Source organism: Rattus norvegicus, chromosome 12 (assembly GCF_021556685.1).
Source record: "Rattus norvegicus strain SHRSP/BbbUtx chromosome 12, alternate assembly SHRSP_T2T, whole genome shotgun sequence".
Taxonomy (NCBI): Eukaryota; Metazoa; Chordata; class Mammalia; order Rodentia; family Muridae; genus Rattus; species Rattus norvegicus.
Window position 1 is genome coordinate 36,548,577 of NC_141545.1, and position 6,966 is coordinate 36,555,542.

At 42.0% G+C, this 6,966-nt stretch overlaps 1 long non-coding RNA gene across 2 annotated transcripts in view; it reads left to right on the top strand.

Moving 5' to 3' along the window:
- LOC120095947 (uncharacterized) overlaps nucleotides 1–1,165 on the top strand; it is a 34,144-nt gene extending 32,979 nt beyond the window's left edge. For both annotated transcript variants that reach the window (XR_015634321.1, XR_015634322.1), the window contains exon 3: nucleotides 844–1,165. This is a non-coding gene — a long non-coding RNA (uncharacterized LOC120095947). The remainder of the gene's footprint in view (nucleotides 1–843) is intronic.
- Nucleotides 1,166–6,966: the final 5,801 nt, after the last annotated feature.

Genomic DNA, 6,966 nt, shown 5'->3' on the forward strand with positions numbered 1-6,966 from the left:
TGTTTCCATTATCCCTCTCTGTCTCGAGGTGGATTCTAGAAGGGCCCAGAGAACCAATGGCAAATTTCAGCATAAAGTTTTCACTGCTAGAAGTATGTACGGTGAAGCATTCTCACTTACCTGAACCACCTGGGTCAGGTACTAATGGGAAACCGGAGCAGGGGTTGACACATTGAGAGATTCGCTTTTGTACTTCACCTAAGCCAGATTCATAGACAACAGGGGTTTGCAACACCATTCACCATCCTCATTAGACAACTTCCATTTAATCTGTAGCACGCCTCCAGCACAAACCTGCAAAGGCACAGTGTGGGGCTTTGAATATCCATCAGTGGCATTGGGGACAGGCACAAAGTCATATCTCTTTGATGCCCACAGACAAGGAGAAGCTGTTTCAGTTATTTAGGTTGAGAAGCTGGAATTTGGATCTACAGAGGCAAGTCAGAGCAAAGGTGCCCCGGGTTTGGAGAATTCTGATGAAATACCAGCAGGTCTCTAAAAATTCCCATAATCCTATAAGTGTAGTCCTGCAAAGCTATGCTTACCCACAATATGTTGTGCCTAACTTCTTTAACAGTATACAAGATGAGGACAGAAGAGTTTATGGACAGCATGGTGGCTGGAAACCTCTAGAAGACACACCCCTGGGCACATCTGTGAGGGATTAGCTAGATTAATTTAGCCTCTGGGTGTACCCGTAAGGGATTTCTCCAATTATGTTAATTGAGGTGGGAAAACCCACCCTGATTGTGGGCGGCACCATTCCCTAGGCTGGGATCCTGTCCTGGGAGAGTGCAGAATGTAAGTGGAGCATCAGCATGCATTGCTCTCATATTCCTGTAGGTGCAATGTGGCCAGATGCTTCACGAGTTTGCTGTGGTGGCTTTCCTGCTGTGATGGACTGTACCCAAGGAATGTGAGTCAAAAAAAACTCCTTCATTGGGCTCCTTTTATCAGGATCTTTACTAACTTCAACAGGAGAAATAACTTTTCCAGTTTCTGCATCTTATTTATTTTATTTAAAAAGCTATTCTTTGTGAATCTTTTTTGTGTATTTGATGAAATATGATCATATTCTACCTCTGTATCCCTGTGATGTTCCCAACACACTCTACTCAACTCTCTCTCTCTCTCTCTTTTTAAAATAAAAACACGCTGAATCCAATTAGCTTTGTTTTTATTATTAAGACTATTCTTGTTTCATCTCTGTTGTGATAAAACAACTGGATAAAAATATAGAGAAAAGGATTTATTCCAGCTCACAATTCTGGGTAATAGGCAATCTTTATGGGGAAGTCAAGGCATAGACTTCAAATATCACAACCCCAGTCACAGGTAGAGAACGATGAGTGCACACTTCCTCACTTGCTTACTTGTGCTCATCTGGAATTCTCCACTCTTACACAGTTCAGTATATCCTGCCTAGAGAATGGTGCCACCCACAGTGGGTTAAGTATCCCTAGATCTATAAACTTAAGCAAGACAATCTCCCATAAACATGGCCAACCCAGTGTTGACAGTCTCTTATTAAGATCCTAGGTAATACTGGGTTGTCTCAGGTTAAAAATTAAAGCTAACTATCACAAAGACAGTACATAATTTTTACATAAATATAAAAAGTGAAAATTATCCATGACCAACATCTGTTTAGCCAAAGGAGCATCTCTAAGACATTCTAGCAAATGGCACTTGTCCTGTCTAACAATATCTCTTGGTCCTGAAAACATGTATATATATATATGTATATATATATGTATATATATATGTTATATATACACATATATGTATATACACACATATATATATTTGATGATTATATATAATCATCAAATATCAGGCATTTGAGTTTCTATTTACAGCCCCATCACCCTTGCAAATGATGACTTAAACTATGAATTAGAAAATAAAGATACATCTTTTACAGGATACTTTGCTACAACTTGCAAGAAAGTTACCATGATAAAAAGGCTGTGACTAAATAATCCTTTCTGGAATTGTAGAGTACACAGCCTGCTCACCTGGCCTAGCACTCCTTTGCCTGACCTTAAGGCCTGGACTTGTCCACAGGAATTTATTTTCCAAAGCCCTGAGCTCTTCATTTCTCATAGACGTCCCTGTGCAGGTAGAAGCTGTCTATGCCATCTCAGATGCTAAACTGAATTTGTTCTGATGTTTTGAGTTCACACAGCACCATTTCACAACAAAGATTTCCAGGACGTGGGAAATATTATTCTATTCAGGGCACAGGTTCCTGCTGTGTTAGTAACTTTCCTTCAACCCCATCTCCTTTTTACCCATCATGGGGGTTTCTTTCTTCAAATTTCTATCCTGCTGTTCAAGGAATCATTTGTTGTAAGTTCTGTAAAGGATCCTTTCCCCCAACCCCCACAACACATTTACCATAGAGATGCACAGGATTTACCCCGCAGACAGAGTCCCTCCAATACAGAAGCCAATAGCATGGGTCATCATGTTAGAGTACTTGGTCCTTGTGCATCTTGGGAGGAGTCAGGAGTCACCCCAGAGAAACCATGATAGAGGTCATGGAATACTTCTTGTTAGTGATTCATTATGTGGCTCTGTTGACTTTGACAATCTTTCCCACTCCCTGTACAGTACAACAATTATCTATCTACCCATAATGATGAACCCAAGTTCACGCCAAGCAAAGATCACAACCTAGTTTTGAAGTGTGCAAAGAACCTTTCTCATCTACAACACTTCGGAGATCAATAAAGGAACAGATGTGAAGATTTATATTTTCTTTGTGTGTATATGTGTGTATGTGTGTGATAAGTCACAGTACACACATGGAGTTTAGAAGAATTGTTTTTTTTTTTTAACTTTTATCACGCAGGTACTGGGGGTTGAACTCAGGTTGTTGAAAGGAAGTATTTACCTCCTGAGATATCTCACTGTGTCTGGTTTTCAAATTTCTTTGACACCCAAGAAGGGGAAACGTTGAGCATGTCTTTGTGTGGATCTTGTCTTTCCTATGCAGAAGCCCTGAATACTTGTCAATAGAGAAAAAAAAATTAATCTACTCCAGAAACTGAGAATAAAGAATTTCGACTTGCAAAGACCTTTCTCAGAAGAAAATAAAACGAACATAAATTTTAGAATAATGCGTTAGTGAGGAATGCATGGGAGAATGGTGTGTCAGAGGGGACTTTGAACTCACAGAACAGAGGGCCCAGAGGTAAGGGCTAAGGGTGTTTATAGAATGTTTACCTAGCACACAAGAGTTCTGTGTTCAGTCCACAGTATTGCATAAACCAGGCATGGTAGTGCATGCCTACACACCATCACTAGAGAGGAAGACACAGATGTTCAAGGTCATCCTTGGCTATATTAAGAGTTGGAGGCTAGTCTGAGGTAGAAGAGACCCAGCTTTATAAATAAATGCAAAAGTACAAGAACAAAGTTTCTGAAGTGGGCCATTGGAGTTTAGAGGAAAACAAATCATTTTAACACACAGAGAAGTGATATAAAAGAAGAAAATAATAGGTTATTAAGAAAGAAATGTCTGAGGATGGAATGATGAGTGCTTTCTGGCTTGTAGAAGGCCCAGGTTAAGTTCCCAGTACCCACAATAGGTGACCTACTACTGCCTGTAACTCCGACTCCCTGGGATTTTACTCCCTCTTCTGGCCTCCATGGGTATTGCACCCACATGTACACATACATATGTGTGCGCGCACATGCGCGCGCGCGCACACACACACACACATAATTAAAAAAATCTTTTGAAAATGGCTTTCTATGTGGTAATCTGGCAAATTAAAATTTCTCATCCACTCTAGAAGAACTTAGAATGCTGGGCTTTGTAACAGCGTACTTTCTCTCTGATATCACGGAACCAGGTGAGAGAGACATGAAGATGTGGAAATGTGCGGGTGTCGCAAAGTGAAGCAGGAGCCTGAGAAGTCCGAGGAAGAGCATGACGAGATGAGGTGATATTCTATTTGACCAAACCACCTATAAAGTAGAACATTACTATACTTTCCATATTGACGATCTTTTTAATCCTGCATTAACAACCAGAAGCAATCTCCTTAAAACCAGGAGCAAGACAGACGCATTCCCAACTGCCCTCTCTATGCTCTGTGCTTGCCAACAGCCATGTTTGTGGATATGGGTTGTCCACGGTGTAAAAGAAATGAGAGATTTGCTTCAGGAAGTATCCTGGTAGGTCACACATTCCAACTGGTGTCAATCATTTCTGTTTCAAGGAACAACAGAAGGAAACGTGAGACCACCACCTGAACATGCGTATATTTAGCAATAACCATGTACCACAGAGCATTCGACAATTCAACGCAACAAGCCATCCTCTCAAGCTCAGAAGAGATTTTTCTACCAACGCATTGGCCCCAACTGGCATATCACAGTTATTCTAAGGCAAGAACTACAATGCCAATTCTTTACGTTTCTCAAAACAATGCCCATCTTTTTCATTACACCTTAGCCCCAGGAAAACAAACACAAATCCTGAAGTCAGGGAAAAAGTCGTCTTAATAGCTTACTTGTGACCAACAGAGTGAAGGCAGGATGATAAGTTTAGTGGAGCGATGTCTCTGGAGAACTTTCCTTAGAGTAGAACCATAGACCACTCCCATGACCGCTTAGGGGTGAAGCATGGGGACTTGGAACAGGGCTGAGTGTGCCTCCAGCTCAACTCTGCTTCTCACTTTTCATGTAGCGAGTGCTCCCCACCCCCCAATTTCCTTATCCAACCTCTGCCCCAAGGGCTTTGTGCAGTATTACTGGGACTTTGGATTTTATTTCCAGTGAGACAGCAATCCAGTAGAGAGGTTTGAGCAGAGACAGGATAGGATTTGGTTTTATGTTTCAGAAGGATTACCGGGGCTGCTCTGTGAATAAATGAGGGGAGATGACAAGACAGGAGTCAGGTTAATCAGGGTGGCCTCAGTGCCAAGTGGAAGAGATAGAGGGCTAAGGTCACCTGGGCTAAAGGGAGACAGGAAACACAACCCTGAGGCAGTCCCTCAAATGATATGGAGTGGCGATTAGCACCGTTCTAGAACTTGTAAGAAATGAAGGTTCTCTCATCCCAGAGGAACTGAGCCAGAGCTTCCAGGGAAGGTCCTACACACTTGTCTTCTATAAGTGATGGTGCTCACCCAAATCTGAGACTCTCAGTGCTAAATTATTGGCCCTACACTAGCGGTCAAGCAGCGACGTTAATGACAGTTCAGAAGATGAAGGGGAGGATGGATTGGAAAGATTAAGCCTTAAACTGTGCATCCGCTAACTTTGAGCTGACTGCTGGAGATTTAAAGCATGTCTCGCATGCCATTCAATAAAGGACTTTAAGATGCATACACAGAAGTAGGCAGTGGGTAAATTACATTTAAAGCTCACAGACCGGAGAAGGTCACACGAGAGTGGCAGGAGGCAACAGGCTACCGATGTGAGAGATGGGGTGAGCCCCCTTGAGTTGGCGCATTACTGTGGGGCAAGGTGAGCCTCAGTATGGGAAGCTAGGAAGCTGGTGCCTCACTGGGACACTGTCCCGAGGGAGGAATCTGCTTTCTGACTCCCAAGGTTAAATTATCTGACCATTATAACTTCAGAAAGGTAGGTGGCTGCAGTGACATTACTGTAAATGTCAGGACTTCCCCTAAGTGTTCCTCCCTTCCTTGTTAAATTGAACTTTGATGGAACTCTTTCTAGTTGTGTGCCTGTGTAGGGGGCGGGGACAACTAGAGAGTGTCTCTCAGTTGTATTTGCAATGAGTGTGGATAAGCCATCTTCAGGTTGAGAAGTCACATCTGTGCTGTGGGGATACTAAACACCAAGTTGTTTGGGCATTTCTGCACCTTTTTATTATATTTATTTATTTATTTATTTTATTTATTTGCGTGTGCGTGTGCGTGTGTGTGTGCGTGTGTGTGTGTGTGTGTGTGTGTGTGTGTGTGCTCATATACATGTGTATGTGTTCATGTGGAAGCCAGAGGTCAACCTTATGTGCCCTCCCTTAGGAGCTTTCACTTTCTTTGTTTCTTTGTTTCTTTCTTTGTTCCTTTCTTTGTTTCCTTGTTTGTTTGTTTGTTTGTTTGTTTCTTTCTTTCTTTCGACAGCATCTCTCATTGGCCTTGTGTTAACTCATTAGACTAGATAATGTGTCTGGTCAAAACGTCTCCACTTCTTTGGTTCTGGGGTTTTAAGCATATGACATCATGCCTGGCTTTTTAGGCAAGTCCTAGGGATTGAACTCAGGTCCTCGTGCTTGTGAAGCAAGCCCTTTAGTGACCAAGCCATCTCTGCAGCCCTTGTGCCTGTCTTGGTGAGCTGCAAAATATCAAGGTAGCACGTACTCGCTCCTCTATAAGAACCTGAAATGCAATTGAGATACACAAGAGTAGGAAAGATTTGTACAATAAGCTAGAAGCATGGCCTACAAAGTTGCGGATTTTCCTGCATCTTCATTGAGGAGCTTCTACTTAGCCTGGCTCAGCATTTATTCATTTCAAAACTATGACATTTTCAAGGTTAATTCAGACCCAATCCAGCTTGGGTGACTCCATATGAAATCTCCTCCCTGTCCCCCGCCCCAAATTCAACCTTTATCAGTAGTTCTTGGCTTCTGGTTGCTCTTTGGTTTTGAGAGCAAAACCAAAAACATGGACTCTGAAACTTATTTTATTCAAAATAAATGTCTGGGAGAAACGGAGAGATGGCTTAGGGATTAAAAACATGTGCTGCTCTCGCAAAGGACCTGAGTTCCTTCCAAGCACCCACAGGACTGCTCACAACCATCCATGCAGTTCCAAGGAGTCTAATGACCTCTTCTGCAGGCACACACAAACACACCCATGCACATAAAATAAAAAAGTTAAAATAAATGTTTAATTTCCAGTATGTAGAAAAATATAGCATCATGACACACAGAAGCACAAACTTGCATTGAATTTTCTTCAAATAACAAACGTTGGGTTCTCT